We start from the raw sequence: 25,143 nt of genomic DNA on the forward strand, positions 1-25,143 counted from the left end.
ATACAGGGCTCCTTTCAGATGTCTTCCAAAGGTTATCTAATTTCTTGTCTCCTTGGTTCAGTGGCTCACATAACTCCACACCCTCCAACCTGTCACTGATGAAAATAGGGGCATCCTACTATACCCTCCAATATTTCACCAATGAAAATGGGGACATCTTTGTTGAATGGTTTATTTAAATATTAAGGTTCATTATTGTTTCACAAGATGTGTATCTCTTTAAAGGCCAGAGTAAATGTCATGACCTAGTTTTACAGCTGTAAAGCAGTATAGCAGATGCTGTTAAGTTGTGGTAATTAAACTGTGTCAGCAATTGGGTATAGTATATGAAGAGCAGTGTGTACCTCTCTCAGTATCCTGGTGAATGGATTGATCATACTTATAGATTTAATGTAAGAAGACTTTTTGGTTTTGTAACTAAAGCCAAGCAAAATATATTTTTGCATTTCTTCATTGTTTACTGAACGTGTGGTCTCCCCAGCACACTTTCTGCAGCTGGACATTCTGGGATGGCTTCTGTAAATCTGGGACCCTCCCTGGAAAATAGGGACACTTGGAAGGGTGGTGTGTGTGAGGGGGGTGGAGAGGGAGAGGGAGAGAGAAATAACTGCTTGAGAAATTCTTTTGGAAGGCAACCTTCAGAGCAGCATTTCTTGCCATGCTCCCTTTGAAATGTGGGCCTCAAAGGGCTGGCCATGGATCAATGTGGCCATTGGCTTGATAAAGGTTAGTCACCTTCAATCCATATAAGTTATGTATTACGAAGAGAGAGAACTGGCAATGGGGAAGAGATGGATAAGTGTTTTGAATTAGAAATGGAGAGAGCCATTATTCGTGGATCCACAGACAGAAAGAAAATAAATGCTTCAAATTGTCCTGTTGAAGATGAACTTTTTTATTAAGGTTTTGCAGGAGAAAAAACACAGAATGATCAATCAGTGCAAATAACACACCCCATATTGCATGTTTGCATTCACAATGACCAAAGACTTTTTACCCTAGTGTGTCTGTCCAAAGATCCATATGAGGTTTTGGTGATCTACAGGGATCACAATTAACATGGGATATAAGGCAATGCCACATAGTACTTGCAGAGTGCCAGAGAAAGAGAGGGACTGGGAGGTATGGACATAAAACCATAATTAGTCATGCTTAGAGTAGACCTATTACAATCCATTGTTCTTCTCCTAACATGATTGGAAGTCTTGCTCCAATCCAAACTGAAAGGTGGATGAAAGAGAAGACTTTTAAAATATGCATATTATAATATTTATGTATTTTTATAACAAATATTCTCCAATTTAATACATAACTTTTAATAAATCTAGAAAACAGATTATTATAATTATTTTTTAAAAAATATTTTCCTTATCCATCTTTCAACACCATTGGTTTTCAATGTCACAGCAGAGAAATCCTTTTTTTTAACCTTTTCTTAACTATTGGGAATTTGTTTCATTTCCAGAATGTTGCGTACAGAACTGTGTGAATCGAGGAAGGGGTCGATTTTCTCCAGCACTTAAATCCATTCAGATAAGCAGCTCTTCACCCTTGACTCCAAAGCTGATCTCAGCCATTTCAGAAGTAGACAGAGAAGAATATCAGAGGTCTTGCATTGACTGTACTTGGCTCATTGACTCCAAGGACTACCAAAAGAAAAGACAGATCATTAATACCCAACTCTGGTCATACTTTGTCTGATACACTCTTAAATGGCAAGTCTCTACAGTTCCCACACTCTACAGCCGTACAACCTAACCCAAGACAACGATATACCGATAAAGTTAGGAGCTGTCTTGATTCTAATCTCTCCCTATGGGACAAAATAAAGGAGGCAGTGACGTAATGGTTATGCTTCATCTCATATTAACTGAGACAGTTTATCTAATTATTGACTCACACAATTATGGTCTGCATTGGTAATGACGATGGGAGTAAGGAGTTTTTCAGGCATCCTAGTCCAGACTTCATTTGTACTTCTGGGTACAAATGAATAGGATTCTATTGATGAGTTCCTAGAATTAGGAATTTGCAGAGGGGTAGACATTATAGTCTCTTGCAGGAAACAAACAACTGGAGTCTTGGAGACTAGCTATAATTGACTGCAGCAAAATGGACTTCACAGACTCTAGCCCACTTTTTCAGACGTGTGAAGTGAAAACTTGGTTGGCAGGTATATAAAAGGGAGCATTTTCACGTGGGAATTGAATGGCAATGACTTGCAAAGATTACAGTTGGCGACAAGGGGTTTATATGTCAGACAGCCATGTTTTCAACCCTTTACAGCAGCAGACTGGAGACAGAATCATAGAATTGTAGAGGAACCGTGACATAATAGTAGCAGCATCCAACATTATGCAACTCTTGAAAAGCTGAAGCCAAAAGAGGACGCAGGGTAGGGGAATGTGTATGTGGGAAAAGCAACCAATTCTTCACATTTCTACCATTCAGTGCTCATTTGCTGGGGCTAAGATTGAATAAAAGCACCGTCTGTGATTCAGAGAATTCTGCAAGCATGTTCGGACTCTCTGGATTTCCTGTTCTAACAGCATCTCTTTGTACTGCATTAGAGGTCGAGCCACAGGATCCTCTGATTTTTTAAGGCCACGTTTTTGGTAGTTAAAGCTATTTAGCACAAACTATTCAAGCGTATGGTGGCAAAAAATCAAATGTCTGCTGACTTGATAGTAATAGGCTATCTCATTCAATGTGCCCTCTGTAGTACCCCATGTTAAATCAAGAAAGTGCTTTGAGATGTTTGTACAGAGATAGGGATTTTTTAATTATTATTATTGAGGCATGTCTTGGGCCTTATAATCTGAACTTATCCCATTTGTAAATATGTTGCATTCTGTTTGACTGTTGTTTTTATTGGATTTATTGATAGATAATGATGTTTTCCATGGTTACCTTGTCTGCTTTGTTCTCTCTCTTACTGCTTATAGCTGTCCTGAGCACAATTTGGTGACAAATTGGTAGAAAGGCAGGATACAGATATTGATTGATTGATTGACTGACTGACTGACTGACTGATTGATTGATTGATTGATTGATTGAATGAATGAATGAAAAGAATGTTGGAATGGTCCAATTGAAAACATGATTGTATTAAGACCCATGTGGGAAGGCGCAGTGCCCAAAACCTGGTTTGCTGGCAGCAAGATCCCTGCTGCAGATCAGGAAAGCAAGAGGGGATGGCATGGCAGTGGAAAGGTTGGGGTGGTCCAGGCACACTGGTGGAGCCAATCTGATGCCCCCAGCAGTATGCCTCAACTATGCTAACCTTGCCACCACACTGCCCGATACCATCCTGGTGACAGTTGCATTACCTTTTGCAGCACAGTAGACGTCCGTCTTGGCATGTTCCCCCAGTATGTTCTGTCCTAGGAGGGCATTGTCCATATTTACAGAAACCTCGTGCAAGCCTGCATTCCATGGTATCATCTGCAGGATATCCAGCCCTTCCTATTACAATAAAAAAGAGAAAGGGGAAGAACCTCCTGAGTTGGCTTGTAGGAGCTGAGTAGGGGAGATGCAGGGGGCAGAGCAGAAAACTTTTTTGTGAATGCTACTGGCCTGCAATACCTAGTCTCACACCCTCGTCCTTCCACAGCGAAAGAAGCTTGCCCTCTCCTGAGCTGTTCAAACCACTTTAGTGCTGGAGCCACTTCTGTTCCTGTTTTGCTTTATTTCTTTTTTTAATTGCGATCATGGCTTGTTAATGTTCTTAAAAGGAAGAAAGGTTGTTTCCCCTGCCCTCAGAACTGCTGTTAATAAATTACAAATTGATGAGACCTGCAACAAAATGTTGCATTGTGGGTTGGCTCCTGCTCAAGATTCCAGAAGGAGGCCATGCCCTGTGCCAGGATACTTCATTCCACCCTTCCTTTCCATGATTTTATGTCCCCCCACCCAAGATATTGTTATTATTAATAATACTAATAATAAGGATGCACAGGGGGATGACCTCTGTAAGTATATAGGACATTAATGTTATTGATATGTTAAAAAAGGTAAAGGTAAAGGACCTCTGGCAGTTAAGTCCAGTCGCAGACAACTCTGGGGGTGCGGCGCTCATCTTGCTTTACAGGCCAAGGAAGCCAGCATTTGTCCGCAGACAGTTTTTCCGGGTCATGTGGCCAGCATGACTAAGGCAGTTCTGGCAAAACCAGAGCAGTGCACAGAAACACCATTTACCTTCCCGCCAGAGCGGTACCTATTTATCTACATGCACTTTTTTGGCGTGCTTTCGAATGGCTAGGTTGGCAGGAGCTGGGACTGAGCAACGGGAGCTCAATTGATATGTTAAGACCCTGTAAATCACTGGAAGCACTGCTTATTATTACACCTGCAATTTGCCAAGGCCTTAGGACCACTTTCCAATCCTCCTTTCCTGCTTTCTCTGGAGTTCAAGGGGACAGCAGGAGGGGTCCCCAGCCCTTCAACCTCACTAATGAATCCCTGTGCGTAGCCAATCTGATGCCTTCACTGAACCATGCTAATCTCGCACACAACCAAATGCAGCCTCTTCAACCAAAGAAAGCACACACAAATATCCTCAATTAATAATGATAATGACTGAAGCGGGTGGACTGGTGGCCTTGGAAGGTGTCAAAAGGGACATCTGAGGTCCCTTTGTTGGGGGAAGTCTCTAGCAACCATATTCTTTTATGGGGGTTTGCTTACATACAATCAGTGATTCGTCAAATTGTAGAGTTGGAACGGACTTCATGGACCATAAAAATCAAAGAATTGTAGAGTTGGAAAGAGACCACAAAGGTCAGCCAGTCCAACCCCTAAAATGCAGGAATCTGAGCTAAAGCATCTAGGACAGATGGCCATCCAACCTCTACTTAAAACCTCCAAAGAAGGAGAGTCCACAACCTCCAGAGGGAGACCGTTCCACTGTAGAACTACTCTTACTGTCATCTTGCCCAACCCTCTGTAATGGAGGAATCTCAACATGTAGCCCCCCCAATCCAATTTGAAACCATACTGGACCCTGTTTAGGTTTGCAAATATACAGCCGTTGCACAGATAACATTGTACAAGCAGGACTGACATGGGCTCAGTAAGCCAATTTATCTGAGGATTGCAGTTCCTCCAGCTGCAAGGAAGTGAGTGGTAGCTCTCTACTTTTGTAGGCACACTTACATGGAAAAAACCATTTATTAAATACAGTGTAATTCACAGCTGAATGACTCCATGCTGCCCAGTTTATAGAATCACCTCTAAACCTACTGCTGGACTCTGTACCTCGGAATTATCCACCTATCTCTTACCTGGAATTATTTGGATGAAGACTAAGAAGACAGCAAAGAGAAGGTAAAGGATCTTCATGGCTGTGGCTTGATGCTATCTCGCTTTGGCGGTGTAGTGAGAAGATGATTTGAAGCCCAGATGAGGTGCTATATGAAAAAGGAGACCATATATATAAGGTTTTTGGAGAATTGCAAAACAGTATTTCCGGAACAAGGTGAAGTTTGGGAACATCTGACTATGCACAAAAGAATCTCCATTGCCCTTTCTGACCACAGAGGTCAGTGACACACAAACATTGCAATGTCCTTCCGTTGGCACCACACAACACCTTTACTGCTCTCAACTGTGGCAAACAGCCAAGTGACCGAGGTAAGATTTTCCACCTGAGAGTGAACTAATCCCCTAAGGGGTTGTGGGTTTTAAGCAACGCAGGTCTTGAGCCAACATAACACAATTTACATAAACCCCAAAGTCCATTTCTATAATTTCTGTTTTGCAATAAAGGCTGCCTGATGGGGAGCTGCATATATTTTCCATAATTAACCAAGTCCCAATTGGAGCTGTTTCGGTTTCTACGGCACAAACAGGCAAGCAGTGGACCCCAGTCTCATTTTGGGTGTTTCCCAATGCCTTCTGATGCTGTCCTATTCTTTCATGTGGAGATCTTTCTTTCCTGTTCATTTCCTCCTTCTTTTCCCTGGTCTTCTTAAGAGTTACCCCACCCCACCCCACCATCTTTCTACGCCACGTCAGAGCAATTAAGGGTGGTAATTTATCTGATAAATGTAAATAATAAACTGATGTTTGTTTGTTTGCTATTTTCCATCATTACTGGTTTCCAAACAGCACAGCAGGTATTCATAACCATGTAAAGTGTACCATCTGATACAGTATGTAGCTTCTGGGACTGTGGTCTCCAATTTTGGAACAGGCCAGGATATTAATGCATGGTTGGAAATGAATTTGAATTCCTGGCCTGTTCTGAAAATGGTAACTGTTGTTTCCCAGTTCAGATGAAAAGGGAAATGGTGCTTGGTTGGTCAATCAAGATAGTCAATATGGTTCTCCCCCTCTTCATTTATTCCCTGCAACAAGTAAATGCTTCTTAGTTTAGTGCGGTAGGAGAGCTGAAAATAATGCCAATTTATTTAACATCTGGCAGCCAATGTGACTCTTTGGTTTCAGATAGTACAGTGGTACCTCTGGTTGCGAATGGGATCCATTCCGGAGGCCCATTCACAATATGAGCAGAACGCGACCTGCGTCTGCGTGTCTGCATGTGTGCAGGTCATGATTTGCCGCTTCTGCACATGTGTGTGATGTCATTTTGCACATCTGTGCATGCGCGAGCATCAAAACCCGGAAGTATCCCTTTCTGGTACTTCTGGGTTGCCACGGGACGCAATCTGAAAACGCTCAACCTGAAGCAAACGTAACATGAGGTATGACTGTACATGGTTAGACCAGTCTAAAAAGCCTGGGACAGAAATTTTCATGGCCCTCTAGAGCAGTGTTTCCCAACCTTGTGCCTCCAGCTGTTTTTGAACTACAACTCCCATCATCCCTGACTAGCAAGACCAGTGGCAAGGGATGATGGGAATTGTAGTCCAAAAACAGCTGGAGGCACAAGGTTGGGAAACACTGCTCTAGAGGCTATGGTGGTTCATAATGTATTGTATTTAGTGTATTTAGAAGTAATGTATTTAGTGTTAACTCTGAAAGTATATGGTACTCGATTCTGACCAAACTAAGAGGCTAGAGGGGCTTTGTGTCTCTGGCTTTTTAGGCTCGTCAACCCATGTAGTATCTGAAACCCAAGGGGCACGTTGGTTGCTAGATGGGGTTTAATTTCCAGAAGTAATGTATTTAGTGTTAACTAGTTATGTGAAATGTAAACCCATGCCAGCCCTTTCACAGATACAATATACTGAAATGGGAAAGTGAGGCATGCTGTGACTCACACCCTGATACCCTGTTACATATTAGCTTGAGCTCCAGAGCCAGGTGACCTCACTTTCAACCTTGAGACCGTACAGCTGAACAGGAATTGGCAGAAACTGATAAAGCAATGATTGACCAGGTTGAGACTTTCAGTAGGTAATCCAATCCCCCCTGGAGGTGGAAAATCTTACTCTTGCCAAATACTTAATTCAACTATGGTGCTGATTTTGACATACCTAAGTAAATAAAGGGCAATACTCTTTACACCATACTTCCTGATAAATCAGGTTCCAGCACAAAATACCTCTCCTCAGGCATGATAGCAATCAGTAAACCTACCAGATTTCATAAGCTTGTTCTGCTCATTTTGTACCTTCCATTACACAAATCTCATGAGTTATCTGTTCAGCAATTGCAGGGTTCCACTAAGTTCTTATACTACATTTCCAGAGGCAGATTTTTCTTAGAAAAGAGTCATTTTAGAGTATCACCCTATATATTAATAGTGCTAATTGCGGGCATGCCTCCATTTCAGCTTTAAATGTTTGTGATGGCTTCACAACCAATGGCTTCAAGTTATAAGAAAGGAGATGAGCAGAGGTTGGATGGTCATCTGTCATGGATGCTTTAGCTGAGATTCCTGCATTGCAGGGGGTTGGACTAGATAACCCTTAGGGTCCCTTCCAACTCTATGATATTTCTGCAAACACTTCCATCCAAAAACCTGAGACCAGTGGGCATTCCCACAAGAAATGGAAAGAAAAGTGCCTTCACATTCACCCAGTGCTTTACCAGCTGCACTGGCTCCTGGTGGAGTACAGGGTCAGGTTCAAGGTGCTGGTTTTGACCTTTAAAGCCCTACGCGGCCTAGGACCCTCGTACCTATGGGACTGCTTCTCCTGGTATGCCCTGCGGTGGACCTTAAGATCCATAAATAACAACACTTTGGAGGTCCCAAGCCGCAAGGAGGTTAGATTGTTCTCAACTAGGACCAGGGCCTTTTCAGCCCTGGCCCCGGCCTGGTAGAATGCCCTACCACAGGAGATCAGGGCCCTGCGGGATTTGACATCTTTCCGCAGGGCCTGCAAGATGGAGCTGTTTTGCCTGGCCTTTGGGCTGGACTCAGTCTGGCCCCCTATTATTATTATTATTATTATTATTATTATTATTATTATTATTTGATTGAACCCCTTATATGGGATTTTGTAATATAAATTTTCCCTCAGCTCTTTTATGTAGGACCAGCATGGATAGTTGGCCCTGGTGAATATTTGACATTTTCTCCCCTTATGATATTGATTTATGGGCTACCACTAAAATGAGGCTGTATTTTAAGTTGTATTTTAACCTATATTTTAATCAACTGTTTGTTTGTTTGTTTGTTTGTTTGTTTGTTTGTTTGTTGTTTAAAATGTTTTTACTGTATTTTATATTTGGTGTTAGCTGCCCTGAGCCCGGTCTTGGCCGGGGAGGGTGGGGTATAAATAAAATAATCTTCTTCTTCTTCTTCTTCTTCTTCTTCTTCTTCTTCTTCTTCTTCTTCTTCTTCATGGGAGCAAACCTCCAACAAAGTTGGGAAGATTGAGAGTTTGTGTGTGAAATTTAAACTGGCATACAAGGCTATTTGAGTATAACTTTCAGAGAGCCTTCACATATATATGCAGATGCCGGTTTGAACTGTTTAGGTGACCAAATGCTGTTCTATATGGAATCTTCAATACTAGTATTAAGATCCTTTTCCCTTGTAGCTTTAAGGCTCTCTAAATGGCCAGTAGTTATACTTAAAAGCTCCTGACTTATAATTGACACCAGACCCCTTTTCATGTGTCCTTGATTCCATATTATCTGTTTTTATTTAATTAGAGGTCCAGTGGCCTGTGTTATTGGAGTCTTATCCACACTGTCCAACCATCTCGTCCTCTGTCATCCCCTTCTCCTTGTGCCCTCAATATATGTATGTATGTTGCTTTTGTTGTGTGTACCTTGAGTCTTCTCTTTTACAAAGGTCTTGCATGGGAGGGGGTGTTTTTCCTAGAAATGAATATTGTTGTTGTTTAGTCGTTTAGTCGTGTCTGACTCTTCGTGACCCCATGGACCAGAGCACGCCAGGCACTCCTGTCTTCCACTGCCTCCCGCAGTTTGGTCAAACTCATGTTGGTAGCTTCGAGAACACTGTCCAACCATCTCGTCCTCTGTCGTCCCCTTCTCCTTGTGCCCTCCATCTTTCCCAACATCAGGGTCTTTTCCAGGGAGTCTTCTCTTCTCATGAGGTAGCCAAAGTATTGGAGTCTCAGCTTCACGATCTGTCCTTCCAGTGAGCACTCAGGGCTGATTTCCTTCAGAATGGATAGGTTTGATCTTCTTGCAGTCCATGGGACTCTCAAGAGTCTCCTCCAGCACCATAATTAAAGGAAGCATCAATTCTTCGGTGATCAGCCTTCTTTATGGCCCAGCTCTCGCTTCCATACATTGCTACTGGGATAACCATAGATTTAACTATAAGGACCTTTGTTGGCAAGGTGATGTTTCTGCTTTAAAAGATGCTGTCTAGGTTTGTCATTGCTTTTCTCCCAAGAAGCAGGCATCTTTTAATTTCGTGGCTTCTGTCACCATCTGCAGTGATCATGGAGCCCAAGAAAGTAAAATCTCTCACTGCCTCAATTTCTTCCCCTTCTATTTGGCAGGAGGTGATGGGGCCAGTGGCCATGATCTTCGTTTTTTTGATGTTGAGCTACAAACCATATTTTGTGCTCTCCTCTTTCACCCTCATTGAAAGGTTCTTTAATTTCTCCTCACTTTCTGCCATCAATGTTGTGTCATCTGCATATATCTATATATTTATCTGCTGGTGTGGTAATGGGAGATGCTATCCTGTGTGGCTTCTCTGAGGATGCTACATCCACCCACATGGTTGCCCTGATGGATATTTGAAAGCCAAGCAGGTAGATCATGTGCCCTCATTTCTGCAAACATAGCACAGCATTGTGTTCAGCCTCTTGCTATCTGAGTAGTAAGCCTTCTAAGCTTCAGCAAGAGAATATATTACAGCACGTTGTGCAATAATTTCCTCCCACAACATTTAGATGCAAAGGAACACACAAAGAACATTTGACCTATTGGCATTTCAAAGCATATCATAAAGGGACCTTTATCCCGTAATAAGCTACTCCCACCACTTTCAAAAGAACCCTATGACCCATCTTCATTGCGTAGCTGTCGTTAGCATAGAATTTTTAATAATTTCAAAGTGAAGATTTGTTTAATAATAATAATAATAATAATAATAATAATAATAATTTATTTTTTATATTCTGTCCATCTGGCTGGGTTTCCCCAGCCACTCTGGGCAACTTCCAACAGAATATTAAAATGCAATAGTCTATTAAACATTAAAAGCTTCCTTAAACAGGGCTGCCTTCAGATGTCTTCTAAAAGTCTGGTAGTTGTTTTTCTCTTTGACATCTGGTGGGAGGGCTGAAGAGCCCCAAATGCATTCTTGCAAAGGGTGGTGATAAAGCTGGAATTGTTGATTCCACAAGCAGAGATGAGGTGTCATCCCATCACTCAGAGGCAGCACTGAAATATTTGGAAAACAGAAATCAACATTGACTATAGGGAAGGGGGGCGGCCAGGTTTCTGCTACACTTGCGGAGTCTGCCCTGTCACTCACAATCAAATAATGGATGACTAAGATTTTATTCTGGGCAGGTCTAGCATTCAGCAAAAGCACCACCAGGCTAGAGGGTCGGCTGAGCTGTGTCACCAGGTTCCAAAATGAAGTTGTTGAAGCAGAGGAAGAGAGGGCTTTGATGGGACAAACCCTACTCCTCACCCCTGTATGATTTTGCTCACCACTACACAGGGCCAGGCCACTCATGAGGCAAGGTGTGAGGTGACTGCCTTGGGTGGCAGGATCCAAAGGGGCAGCAGATCTGGCCACAAGGAACATACCGTCTGTCGCTGCTGCTGTGGTGGGAAGAATAACTGGGGCATAATACTTCAAGGGCGAATCTGTCATCTCCACAGCTGCTCCCTGCAATGCCTCCACTACAGCATCCTCTTGATGAATAGGAGGCACTGCTGGTTTCCTCCCACCCATGTTCCCAGTGATGATCTTCACTTGCCCCTTCTTGCCTGACTGGTAGGTGCCATTTTGTCTTTGGCCTCAGGGGCCAAAATTTCTCAGGCCAACCCTGCCTGCACATTTCCCACTACCAACCACCCCAGGGTGACACTGCCATTCGCATCCCACATCTCTCGACTGTGTCCCAAACAACGTGACATCCATGTGAAACCGTGTGTTTGGGTGTGTTGTGTTCATTATTCTTACATTACACAGCAATTGTAATACCGACGGCATTCTCTGATTTTGAAACGTGGTGGAGGAAACATAAAGTAGATGCACATACCCCTGAATAAACGACATGTTTGTACGCCTTGGATGTCAGTTCTTCCTGCAGCAGAGCAGAACTCAATAAAGTAGGCAGGTAGGTAGGTAAGGAAGGAAGGATGTGTCCTGCCTAGAAGATTTAGTTCAGATCTCTAGCTGTCACTTTGGGAAGCAACCTGAATTGCTCCAAGTAGTTCTGTGGTCTGTCCAATGGCGCCTTCAGTCTGGGAGGCTGCAGGGATCAAGTGCATCCCCCAAACTCTGAATATTTTCACAAAACAGCTCTTTAGCATCCAGAGCTTTGACGTGTATTATCAGCCATTCACTGATGTTCCAGAGCTCAAATTCTTCTCTACACCACCTGATTCCCAAGACTGGATGTCAGGGTATGGACCTGCTCCGGACGAGGTCATTCTCCTCTGAAGAAGCAGCTGCATAGCTTTTAGTGCTTCTGGTTCCACAGCTGTCACTTGTGGCCTTAGGAGTGCCCTGTGTCTTCCATCAGCTTGGGCTGGGGACCTAGCCGCACTCCTCTCTGAACAGGGACAGACCCACATCTGGTATGTTAGATTACTGCAATGAATTCTACATGGGGCTGCCTTTGGAAATATTATGGAAAGTGCAGCTAGTGCAAATTGCTGACCAGGATCAGAGGTTCTGAGCATATCACTCTTCAATCTTGGTATGACCATACTGGGTTTCGATTTCTTTCTGAGCTCTATTAGTTTCTGGATCCCGATACAGGGGATTATGGGTTGGGAGAGTGCTGATGCCCTCAAGACCTATTTGCAGGCTTCACAGAGGCATTCGATAGAATATGCAGAGGACAGGATGCTGAAGTAGGTGGACCTTTGGCAGTTCTGATCTAATTTTATTCTAATATTGTGTAGCCTAAACCTTTTTATAAATCACTGTTCCCCAACAGAGCTCAGGAAATTCTTATGTAATAACATACCTGGATTGAAAAAGATTGCGAAGGTAAAGAGGAACAGAAGAATATATCAGGTTTTCATCATTATGATAAGGCAGAGGCAAGATGCTCAGTTGGGAACTGAATATAAGAGAAACAACAGACAATACTTTTTAAAAAACAATAATGGTGGTGGGCATACTTCACTTTCAGAATGAAAGAACAGGCTGCATCTGGGAGCATTCTGTGCCTATAACTTTGTTTCCAATAACAGGTAATGAAGTAAGCTTTTTATATATCTTTCTTACAAAGCAAAAATACCACAAGATAAAAAGATGATTAAGCAACAATACAATAATATATGAAACTGGTAAACTTAAAGACAAAGGAAGCAAGAAAAAACAAATTGCAAAGCCCTGTGCTAGACTAATAGCTAATTAATAACTTTAAGAGTGGTCAACCAACTTTCTTAATCAAGCAGAAATAAAGAAAGAAAGAAAGAATAAAAAAATTAAATAAATAAATCTTTCTCTGTGTTTGGTTCTTATATCTTACATAAATTCAAGGATTCATGGAATTGTATAGTTGGAAGGGACCACAAGTGTCATCTAGTCCAACCCCATGCAATGTAGGAATCCATTTTGTCCAACATGAGGCTCAGATCTATGACCTTGATATTTATTATTCTTAAACTTATTCTTATTGATTGAATTTATATACTACCCTATACCTTGAGATCTCAGTCTGAATATTAGGAGCTCGTGCTATACAGGCTGAGCTATCCTAATTCCTAAATAATTAGTTAGTTTCACCATTGCTGCAGAGTCCCATATCTTTATATACCATTATTGGGAAATGGAACTATTATACTTCTACACTTTCCTGAGTCTCATTTCATGTCCGAGGAAAAGTGATTTACTTATTTTTTATATTGTTAAAAGGTCAGAAGCCATGCCAAGCTACTGTAAGTGATAAAGGGATCTGCCTGTAATTCCTAATCTACCCTTGGTCCACAACTGATTTTTAACATTTTTCAAATTACAAAATATTAAACCATGGAAGCTGTAGGAGATAGATGTCATGCCAGAAGAGTGTTCTGGCAAATGTCTAGGGAAATATTAGAGGTTTTCCTTATACAGTGGTACCTCAGGTTACATACGCTTCAGGTTACATACGCTTCAGGTTACCGACTCTGCTAACCCAGAAATAGTGCTTCAGGTTAAGAACTTTGCTTTAGGGTGAAAACAGAAATCGTGCTTCCACAGCGTGGCGTCAGCAGGAAGCCCCATTAGCTAAAGTGGTGCTTCAGGTTAAGAACAGTTTCAGGTTAAGTACGGACCTCCAGAACGAATTAAGTACTTAACTTGAGGTACCACTGTAGATGGAGCAGCATATGGAGTTTAACACATATGGAAGTAGGTATGGAGAGTCACAAATGCAAGCCCTTCATTCATGTAGGAAATATGCCAGCATAAAGTCACAATGAGCTTTTAACGGATTCTAATGGAGTACAATGTCACAAAGAATGTCCGTTCTTTTAAATGATTCTCGAATTGATGTGTTGCTTTTCCCTCCTCCTCTTCCTCAACAACTGTACATGTAGCGTTTTCAGAGTGTCTGGGGAATCATGGGTCAATGAAGTGCTGAGAAGGCTCTTCATTGGCTCATGGGCACAATGTTCTCCCTGAGATCTCCCTTGTTTTCAGGGCTCCCTGGAGAGATGCGGTAACTACAATACACCATAAGACCTGTGATACATATGTGATGACGTGCATCCTTCTCTATCTTACCCTGTGTGTCTCAAATGCAAAATGTTTTCAAAAGTGCAATGGGAAAATAATTCAGAGGTATGTGCATAACATTAAGGACATTAGCCAGTAAGCATTCCCTGAATATGACTTTCTCTAAATATCACTGAATAGCTGCAAGATATTTGATTTTCGCAGCTAGTTGTCAGAGCAGAAAAACAAGCAACTCCAACCTCTTTTAAATGTTGGGTTTGCCGCAGAACACAAGGAAAACTTTAATACAGTACTGTATTCTCCATCACTGGCAAAGAAAGTAGAAAGTAGAAAGTTAGGCTGGAAAGACTCTCCCTGCCATTCAAGTTATCCCCAGGCCATTCCTACCTTCTCCCAGCAACACACCGAGTAGTTGGATAAGAAATTGGAGTCAGCTTGAGAAAATTTGTAGCTCTGAATATAACTTCTTGCAGGTGGTGGGTTAGAGAGAGTGATGAATGTTTCACCTACTGAATTCAGCTTGGCAGGAAGCTTTTTATAAGCACAGGTGTCAAGGTGCACAAAGCATCCTCCTAGACTCCTTGCATTTGATTGGGTCAGGCTGATAATGAGTCCAGATGCAAGGAAGGACTATGCAGTACTCAGACCAAAATGAAACGAAACATTTGATTGACTCCCTGCCCCCATAAAGTGGACCTTCATAACGACTTTCCCCCTCAGTCTCACCCAAGCCTGCAAGCCCCTGAACTAGGGACCCTGTACAAAACCACCCTCAATCTCCCCCATAGAGCTAGTCTTCTCACATTGGGTTCCCTGACCAACCTCTGTTTTGAGACATTTGTAGGTCAGAATTATCAAGAATGACTGGCAGCAGCTCTCCAGTGTTTCAGGTGTGGCATATTTTGCTGCTGCTGTGATTGGACCTGTGAGCCTCTTCATGCACAGCATCTCTCTACCATTGAGCTATTGACCTAGGTCAATTGCCCTTCTAATCCAGCATCCTGTTCTCACACTTGCCAACCAGATGCTTTGTCAAGATGCTTGTGCAAGCAGGACCAGAGTTCAAGAACACTCTACCCTCCTTAAACTTCCAGCAATTGGCATTCAGAAATGTTATTGCCTCTAACCATAGAGACAGAATATAGCCCTCATGGCTAGTAGACATTGATAGTCTTCTCCTCCATGAATTTGTTTCTTCTTCTTTGATAGTATTTCTTTCTGGGAGTTGTAAACACGACACAAATCTCTAGATGACCACTCTACTAATGGGTTTCACAGGTTCTCCTGAATACGATATTGTGTTACTGGGACAATATTTTGAATTAACTCCATGCTATTTAAAGAAAAATGATATTTATAGTGGCTTGAGGCAATAGTGATGGATTGAATTCAATCTGTGGGTTCAGTCGTGACATCTGAAGGCAGCCCTGATTAGGGAAGCTTTTAATGTTTGATGCATTACTGTATTTTAGTATTTTGTTGGAAGCCACCCAGAGTGGCTGGCGAGGCCCGGCAAGATGGGCAGGGTATAAATAATAAAATATTATAATATTATTATTATTCCATTTTCCTTAACTCTAATGCAAACTACCATTGTGGAGCAAGGAATTTGCTGTCAGTTCTCCAGGCAGATGGGACCATTTTGGAATGATTGACATGGCTGTAATGCTTCATGGATGCTTTGGAAAGACTTCAAACATTTCACCCACCCACCATCAGTGAGTTAAAATAAGAAGTGTTCTGCAGGTTTGCAGAGGGTTCAGGTGCGTGCTATAATGAAAAGGCATGAACAGTAACTAGATATCTTTGATAACATCACCCACTTTCCTATTGACTTTGAGGCATCACTTAAGGACCATCTAATGCTCTCTGGGTGATTTGTTGGTCTGGGGAAATGTTTGTCTTTCCCCACAACTTTGGTCCATGCATTGGACAGTATTTAGAAACCTGCAGCCTGTTTCAGTGTGTCTGATGTGTTACACATTACATATATATATATATATATATATATATATATATATATATATATACCACAAATACTAATATGTTTTCAGGTTTTTATTTTGACTTGGTATTCTACTGGTAATAATTTTTGTACCATTTCTTAAGTTTCTTTGGCTTTCTTTTTGTCAAAGAAAAGTGATTAATAAGTAGTGTTAATAATAGTAATATTAAACCAGCCCAGTATTTTATGGTCTGATTGTAGAAATTTACAATGACAATGAAAAATATATTTTGAAACTACGAAATGCAGATTTCCCTCCCCTTCCACATTTGACCCATTTGCACTTTGCCCATTTTCATTTTTAAAAAATATATATTATAGAATGTACCACCATCATCGAATAATGACTCCATCATTTAATAACTATGTTCAGAAAGAAAGGGACATAAAAGGAACAGTTTGTCCCTTCTGATTTGTATTATTGTCCTTGTTGTTGTTTTTGTTGTTGTTAAGATGGGAGCTTTAACTCATTCACAGCAGAGATTTATTCCTAGTGTTTCAGCTGCAGAAGAGCCAGAAGTGCATTCTTGGCAAGGGTCGTGATAAAGCTGGAATTGTTGATTCCTCAAGCAGAGATCAGGTGTCTTCCCATCACTCAGAGGCAGTACTGTAATATTTGGAGAACATAATATTGACTATAGGGAGGGGTGTCAATTCTCAGTTACATATGCTATGTCAGGTCTGTCATTCACAATCAAATAATAGATATTAGAGGCTTTATTCTGGGCTGATCTAGCATCTAGCATCAGCACTACCAGGCTAGAGGGTCGGCTGAGCTGTGTCTGCAGATTCTGAAACATATTTGTTGAAGGAGAGGAAGAAAGGGTTTTGATGGGACTAGCCTAACTCCTCAACCCTGTATGACTTTGCTCACCACCACACAGGGCCAGGCCACTCATGAGGCAAGGTGTGAGGTGACTGCCTTGGGTGGCAGGATCCAAAGGGGCAGCAGATCTGGCCACAAGGAACATACCGTCTGTCGCTGCTGCTGTGGTGGGAATAATAACTGGGGCATAATACTTCAAAGGCAAATCTGTCATCTCCACAGCTGCTCCCTGCAATGCCTCCTTTACAGCAACCTCTTGATGAATAGGAGGCACTGCTGGTTTCCTCACACCCGTGTTCCCAGTGTAGATCTTCTCTTGCCCCTTCTTGCCTGACTGGGAGGTGCCATTTTGTCTTTGGCCTCAGGGCCCAAAATTTCTCAGGCCAACCCTGCCTGCACATTTCCCACTACCAACCACCCCAGAGGTGACACTCCCACTCGCGCCCTACCTCCCTCAACCGTGTCCCCAAAAATATGACATCCATGTGAAACCGTGTGTTTGGATGTGTTGCGTTCATTATACTTACGTTACACAGCAATTGTAAACCACACTACATTGTCCGATTTTGAAATGTGTTAGAGGACACCTAAAGAGGTAGCACATACCACTGAATAAATGACATGTTCGTACGCCTTGGATGTCAGTTCTTCCTGCAACAGAGCAGAACTCAATAAAGTAGGCAGGCAGGGAAGGAAGGAAGGAAGGAAGGAAGGAAGGAAGGAAGGAAGGAAGGAAGGAAGTGTCCTGCCTAGAAGATTTGGTTCAGATCTCTATCTGTCACTTTGGGAAGCAACCTGAGTTGCTCCAAGTAGTTCTGTTGTCTGTACAATGGCGCCATCAGTGTGGGATGCTGCAGGGATTAAGTGGATTCACCAAACTCTGAATATTTACACAAAACTACAGTGCTTGCGAATACAGAGCTTTGAAGTGTATTATCAGCCATTCAATGATGTTCCAGAGCTCAAATTCTTCTTTACACCACCTGATTCCCAAGACTGGATGTCAGGGTATGGACCTGCTCTGGATGAGGTCATTCTCCTTTGAAGAAGCAGCTGCATAGCTTGGAGTGCTTCTGGCTCCACAGCTGTCACTTGCGGCCTTAGGATTGCCCAGTGTCTTCCATCAGCATTGGCTGGTGACGTAGCCGCACTCCTCTCTGAACAGGGACAGACCCACATCTGGTATGTTAGATTACTGCAATGAATTCTACATGGGGCTGCCTTTGGAAATATTATGGAAACTGCAGCTAGTGCAAATTGCTGACCAGGATCAGAGTTTCTGAGCATATCACTCTTCAATCTTGGTATGACCATGCCGGGTTTCGATTTCTTTCTGAGCTCTATTAGTTTCTGGATCCCAATACAGGGGATTATGGGTTGGGGGAGTGCTGATGCCCTCAAGACCTATTTGCAGGCTTCACAGAGGCATTCGATAGAATATGCAGAGGACAGGATGCTGAAGTAGGTGGACCTTTGGCAGTTCTGATCTAATTTTATTCTAATATTGTGTAGCCTAAACCTTTTTATAAATCACTGTTCCCCAACAGAGCTCAGGAAATTCTTAAGAAATAACATACCTGGATTGAGAAAGATTGTGAAGGTGAAGAGAGACAGAAGAACATATCGGGTTTTCATTATTATGATAAGGCAGAGGCAAGATGCTCAGTTGGGAACTGAAAATAAGAGAAACAACAGACAATACTTTTTTAAAAAATAATGATGGTGGTGGGCATACTTCAGGCCCACTTTTTGCAAGAAACTCAAATTCACCCACAAAAACACTTTCAGAATGACAGAACATACTTAATCTGAGAACATTCGGTGCCTTTAACTTTGTTTCCAATAACAGGTGATGAAGTAAGTTTTTTACATATCTGTCTTACACAGCAACAATACCGCAAGATAAAAAGATGATTAATCAACAATACCATAATATACGAGACTGGTAAACCTAAAGACACAAAGGAACCAGGAACGAAACCAAATTGCAAAGCCCTGTGCTATACTAATAACTAATTAATAATTCTTACAGATGTCAACCCAGTTTCATAAGCAAGTATGCATAAATAAATAAATAAATCTTGTCTCTGTGTTCTTATATCTTACGTAAATTCAAAGATTCATAAAATTGTATAATTGGAAGGGACCACAAGTATCAACTTGTCCAACCCCATGCAATGTAGGATTCCATTTTGTCCAACATGGGGCTCAAATCCATGACCCTCATATTTATTATTCTTATTCTTAAACTTATTCTTATGCTTATTCTTATTGATTGAATTTATATACCACCCTATACCTGGAGGTCTCAGGGTGAATATTAAGAGCTCGCACTCTACAGGCTGAGCTATCCCAATTCCTAAATAATAAGTTAGTTTCACCATTTCTGCAGAGTCCCATATCTTTATATACCATTATTTGGGAGATGGAACTATGATAGTTCTCCACTTCCCTGAGTCTCATTTCAGGTCCGAGGAAAAGTGATTTTGTTTTGATATTGTTAAAAGGTCATCAGTCAGAAGCCATGCCAAGCTACTGTGAGTGATAAAGGGATCTGCCTGTAATTCCTAATCTACCCTTGGTCCACCCCTGATTTTTACCATTTTTCAGATTGCAAAATATGAAACTATGAAAGGTGTAGGAGATGGATGTCGTGCTAGAAGAGAGTTCTGGAAAATGTCTAGCGAAAAATTAGAGGTTTTCCTTATGGGTGAAGCAGCATATGAAGTTTAACACATATGGAAGTAGGAGAGTCACAGATGTAAGCCCTATATTCATGTACGAAATATGCCAGCATAAAGTCAAAATGAGCTTTTAGTGGATTCTAGTGGAGTATAATGTCACAAAGAATGTCTGTTCTTTTAAATGATTTTCAAATTGATGTGTTGCTTTTCCCTCCCTCTTCCTCAGCAACTGTGCATGCAGCGTTTTCAGAGTGTTTGGGGAATCATGGGCCATGGGCACAATATTCTCTTCGTTGGCCCTTGGGCACAATATTCTCCCTGAGATCTCCCTTGTTTTCAGGGCTCCCTGAAAATATAACTACAATATACCATAAGACTTGTGATATATATTTGATGATGTGCATCCTTCTCTACCTTAACCTGTGTGTCTCAAATACAAAATGTTTTCAAAAGTGCAATGGGAAAATAATTCAGAGGTGTGTTCATAACATTAAGGACATTAGCCTGTAAGCATTCCCTGAATATGACTTTCTCTAAATATCACCGAATAGCTGCAAGATATTTGATTTTCACAGCTAGTTGTCAGAGCAGAATAACAAGCAACTCCAGCCTCTTTTAAATGTTGTGTTTGTCACAGAACAGAAGGAAAACTTCCATACAGTACTGTATTCTCCATCACTGGCAAACAGCAGAGACTGTTAAGTGCCAATGGGATCAGTAGAAAGTTAGGCTGGAAAGACTCTCCCTGCAGTTCAAGTTATCCCCAGGCCATTCCTACCTTCTCCCAGCAACACACCGATGACCTTCTCCAGTAAGTGGTTGGATAAGAAATTGGAGTCACCTTGAGAAAATTTGTAGCTCTGAACATAACTTCTTGCAGGTGGTGGGTTAGAGATAGTGATGAAAGTTTCACCTACTGAATTCGGCTTGGCAGGAAGCTTTTTATAAGCACAGGTGTCTAGTGGCACAAAGGATCCTCCCAGACTCCTTGCATTTGATTGGGTCAGGCTGATAATGAGTCCAGATGCAAGGAAGGACTATGCAGTGCTCAGACCAAAATGAAATGAAACATTTGATTAACTCGCTGCCCCCATAAAGTGGACCTTCACAACTACTTTCCCCCTCAGTCTCGCCCAAGCCTCCAAGCACCTGAACTAGGGACCCTGTACAAAACCACCCTCAATCTCCTCCTGAGAACGAGTCTTCTCACATTGGGTTCCCTGACCAACCTCTGTTTTGAGACATTTGAAAGGGGCAAAATCTGATACAGACAGAACTAATATGACATCATCAGTTCTGAGCTTCCTACCAGAATTCACAGCTTTCCAAAAGACACTAGACAGGTGTCCGCAGTTTCCAAATACCAAAATTGGTAAAGAAAGTGAGGGATAATGCATTTTGAACTTATTCTTATTAATTCTTTATATGGGAGAGAAAATATAATCCATATTTGAATAGGAATACAGGACACATTTACAAAGGAAGCTTTGCAACTCAAGTCAGTGGTCTATGTCATTCAGTATTGTCAAGAATGACTGGCAGCAGCTCTCCAGTGTTTCAGGTGTGGCATATTTTGCTGCAGCTGTGATTCGACCTGTGAGCCTCTTCATGCACAGTATCTCTCTACCATTGACCTACTGACTTAGGCCAATTGCCCTTCTAATCCAGCATCCTGTGCTCACACTGGCCAACCAGATGCTTGTGGGAAACTTTGTCAAGATGCTTGTGCAAGCAGGACCAGAGTTCAAGAGCACTCTACCCTCCTTAAACTTCCAGCAATTGGCATTCAGAAATGTTATTGCTTCTGACCATAGAGACAGAATATAGCCCTCATGGCTAGTAGACATTGATAGTCTTCTCCTCCATGAATTTGTTTCTTCTTCTTTGATAGCATTACTTTCTGGGAGTTGTTAACACGACACAAATCTCTAGATGACCACTCTACTAATGGGTTCCACAGGTTCTCCTGAATACGATATTGTGTTACTGGGACAATATTTTGAATAAACGCCATGCTATTTAAAGAAAAATGATATCTATCGGGGCTTGAGGCAATACTGATGGATTAAATTCACTGCGTGGGTTCAGTCTTGATTTCCATTGCCCTTAACTCTAATGCCAACTACCATTGTGAAGCAAGGAATTTGCTGTCATTTCTCCAGTCAGATGGGACCATTTTGGAATGGTTGACGTGGCTGTAATGCTTCATGGATGCTTTGGAAAGACTTCAAACATTTCACCCACCCACTATCAGTGAGTTAAAATAAGATGTGTTCTGCAGGTTTGCAGAGGGTTCATGTGGGTATTATCATAGAATCATAGAGTTGGAAGAGACCACAAGGGCCATCGAGTCCAACCCCCTGCCAAGCAGGAAACACCATCAGAGCACTCCTGACATATGGTTGTCAAGCCTCTGCTTAAAGACCTCCAAAGAAGGAGACTCCACCACACTCCTTGGCAGCAAATTCCACTGTCGAACAGCTCTTACTGTCAGGAAGTTCTTCCTAATGTTTAGGTGGAATCTTCTTTCTTGTAGTTTGGATCCATTGCTCCGTGTCCGCTTCTCTGGAGCAGCAGAAAACAACCTTTCTCCCTCCTCTATGTGACATCCTTTTATATATTTGAACATGGCTATCATATCACCCCTTAACCTCCTCTTCTCCAGGCTAAATAATAAAAAGCATGAACGCTAACTAGATATCTTTGATAACATCACCCACTTTCCTATTGATTTGAGACATCACCTAAGGACCATCTAATGCTGTCTGGGTGATTTGTTTGTCTGGGAAAATGTTTGTCTTTTCCTGCAACTTTTGCCCATGCATTGGACAGGATTTAGAAACCTGCAGCCTCTTTCAGTGTGTGTGATGTGTTACACATTACATATATATACCACAAATACTAATATGTTTTCAGGTTTTTATTTTGACTTGGTATTCAACTGGTAATAATATTTGTACTATTTCTTAAGTTTCTTTGGCTTTCTTTTTGTCAAAGAAAAGTGATTAATAAGTAGTGCTAATAATAGTAATATTAAACCAACCCAGTATTTTATGGTCTGATTGTAGAAAAATTTACAGTGACAATGAAAAATATGTTTTGAAACTACAAAATGCAGATTTCCCTCCCCTTCCACATTTAACCGATTTGCACTTTGCCCGTTTTCATTTTAATATATATATATATATATATTATAGAATGTACCACCATCATCTAATAACGACTCCATCATTTAATAACTATGTTCAGAAAGAAAGGGACATAAAAGGAACTGTTTGTCCCTTCTGATTTGTATTATTGTCCTTGTTGTTGTTAAGATGGGAGCTTTAACTCATTCACAGCAGAGATTTGTTCCTCGTGTTTCAGCTGCAGAAGAGCCAGAAGTGCATTCTTGGCAAGGGTCGTGATAAAGCTGGAATTGTTGATTCCTCAAGCAGAGATCAGGTGTCTTCCCATCACTCAGAGGCAGTACTGAAATATTTGGAGAACATAATATTGACTATAGGGAGGGGTGTCAATGCTCAGTTGCACATGCCATGTCAGGTCTGTCATTCACAATCAAATAATGGATATTTGAGGCTTTATTCTGGGCTGGTCTAGCATCTAGCATCAGCACTACCAGGCTAGAGGGTCGGCTGACCTGTGTCTGCAGATTCTGAAACATATTTGTTGAAGGAGAGGAAGAAGGGGCTTTGATGGGACTAGCCTAACTCCTAGCCCCTGTATGACTTTGCTCACCACCACACAGGGCCAGGCCACTCATGAGGCAAGGTGTGAGGTGACTGCCTTGGGTGGCAGGATCCAATGGGGCAGCAGATCTGGCCACAAGGACCATATCGTCTGTTGCTGCTTCTGTGGTGGGAAGAATAACTGTGGCATAGTACATCAAGGGCGAATCTGTCATCTCCACAGCTGCTCCCTGCAATGCCACCTCTACAGCATCCTCTAGATAAATAGGAGGCACTGCTGGTTTCCTCCCACCCGTGTTCCCAGTGTAGATCTTCACTCACCCCTGAGACTGTGAAGGTGCCATTTTGTGTTTGGCCTCAGAGGCCAAAATATCCCACTCACATCCTGCCCCAAACACATAACATCCATGTTAAACCGTGTGTTTGTGTGTGTTGGGTTCATTATTCTTACGTTACACAGCAAACCATGTTCGGACCACATACTCCAACATTGAAACGTGATGAAGGACATATTAACCGGAAGCATTTACCACTGAGGAATTGACAGTCTTGTTTATTAGTAACGTCAGTATTTCCTGCAACAAGCAATAGAGTGAATGAGTGAGTAAGGAACATCTAAACCTGAAGCACAAACCACTGAATAAATGGCATGTTGGTTCACCAACGATGTCAGTTCATCCTGCAACAGAGCAGAACTCAATAAAGTACGTAAGTAAGTAAGTAAGTATGTAAGTACATAAGTAAGTATGCTGGCCTGATGATGTGGTTCAGATCTCCATCTGCCACTTTGGGAAGCAACCTGAATTGCTCCAAGTAGTTCTGTGGTCTGTCCAATGGCGCATTCAGCGTGGGAGGCTGCAGGGATCAAGTGCATTCCCCAAACATTGACTATCTACACAAAACTACAGTGCTTGTGAATCCGGAGCTTTGAAGTGTATTATCAGTTATTCGCTGATGTTCCAGAGCTCAAATTCTTCTCTACACCATCTGAATCCCAAGACTGGATGTTAGGGTATGGACCTGCTCTGGATGAGGTCACTCTCCTCTGAAGAAGCAGCTGCATAGCTTGGAGTGCTTCTGGTTCCACAGCTGTCACTTGTGGCCTTAGCAGTGCCCAGTGTCTTCCATCAGCTTTGGCTGGTGACCTAGCCGCACTCCTCTCTGAACAAGGATAGACCCACATCTGGTATCTTAGATTACTGCAATGAATTCTACATGGGGCTACCTTTGGAAATAGTATAGAAACTGCAGCTAGTGCAAGTTGCTGACCAGGATCAGAAGTTCTGAGCATATCACTCATCAATCTTGCTTTGACCATACAGGCTACGAATTTCTTTCTGAGCTTGTAGGCTTCACAGAGGAATCTGATAGACCATGCAGAGAACAGGATGATGGAGTAGGTGGACCTTGGCTGGATCTCAGCTGATTTTATTGTAATATTGTATAGCATAGCATCCTTTATAAATCACTGCTCCCCAACATACCTTAGGGCTCCCTTACGTAATAACATACCTGGAACAGGAAAGATTATCAAGGAAAGCAGAAAAAGTAGCTGACAGGTTTTCATCATGATGATATGGCAGAAGCAGGATGTTCAGCTTGGAACTCTATACTTAAAAGAAGAGTAGACTTCCGGGTTAGCGCCAGCGCTGAATGGCGGATTTCTCCCGGAGCTCCGGGAGAGATCTGCTTCG

At 42.0% G+C, this 25,143-nt stretch overlaps 2 long non-coding RNA genes across 2 annotated transcripts; both read right to left on the bottom strand.

Moving 5' to 3' along the window:
* Positions 1-871: 871 nt before the first annotated feature.
* LOC310758771 lies at positions 872-5,441 on the bottom strand. The gene is made up of 3 exons (XR_014545879.1): positions 5,283-5,441; positions 3,330-3,465; positions 872-1,646 (listed from the first exon to the last, which is right to left on the bottom strand). It is a non-coding gene; the product is annotated as an uncharacterized lncRNA (long non-coding RNA).
* A 5,100-nt stretch (positions 5,442-10,541) lies between these two features.
* On the bottom strand, positions 10,542-20,669 carry LOC310758804. Its single transcript, XR_014545931.1, has 4 exons — positions 20,539-20,669; positions 18,654-18,749; positions 11,534-11,657; positions 10,542-10,779 (listed from the first exon to the last, which is right to left on the bottom strand). It is a non-coding gene; the product is annotated as an uncharacterized lncRNA (long non-coding RNA).
* Between the last annotated feature and the right edge of the window lie 4,474 nt (positions 20,670-25,143).

This window comes from Podarcis filfolensis (assembly GCF_964270895.1).
Source record: "Podarcis filfolensis genome assembly, chromosome: 3".
Lineage (NCBI taxonomy): Eukaryota > Metazoa > Chordata > Lepidosauria > Squamata > Lacertidae > Podarcis > Podarcis filfolensis.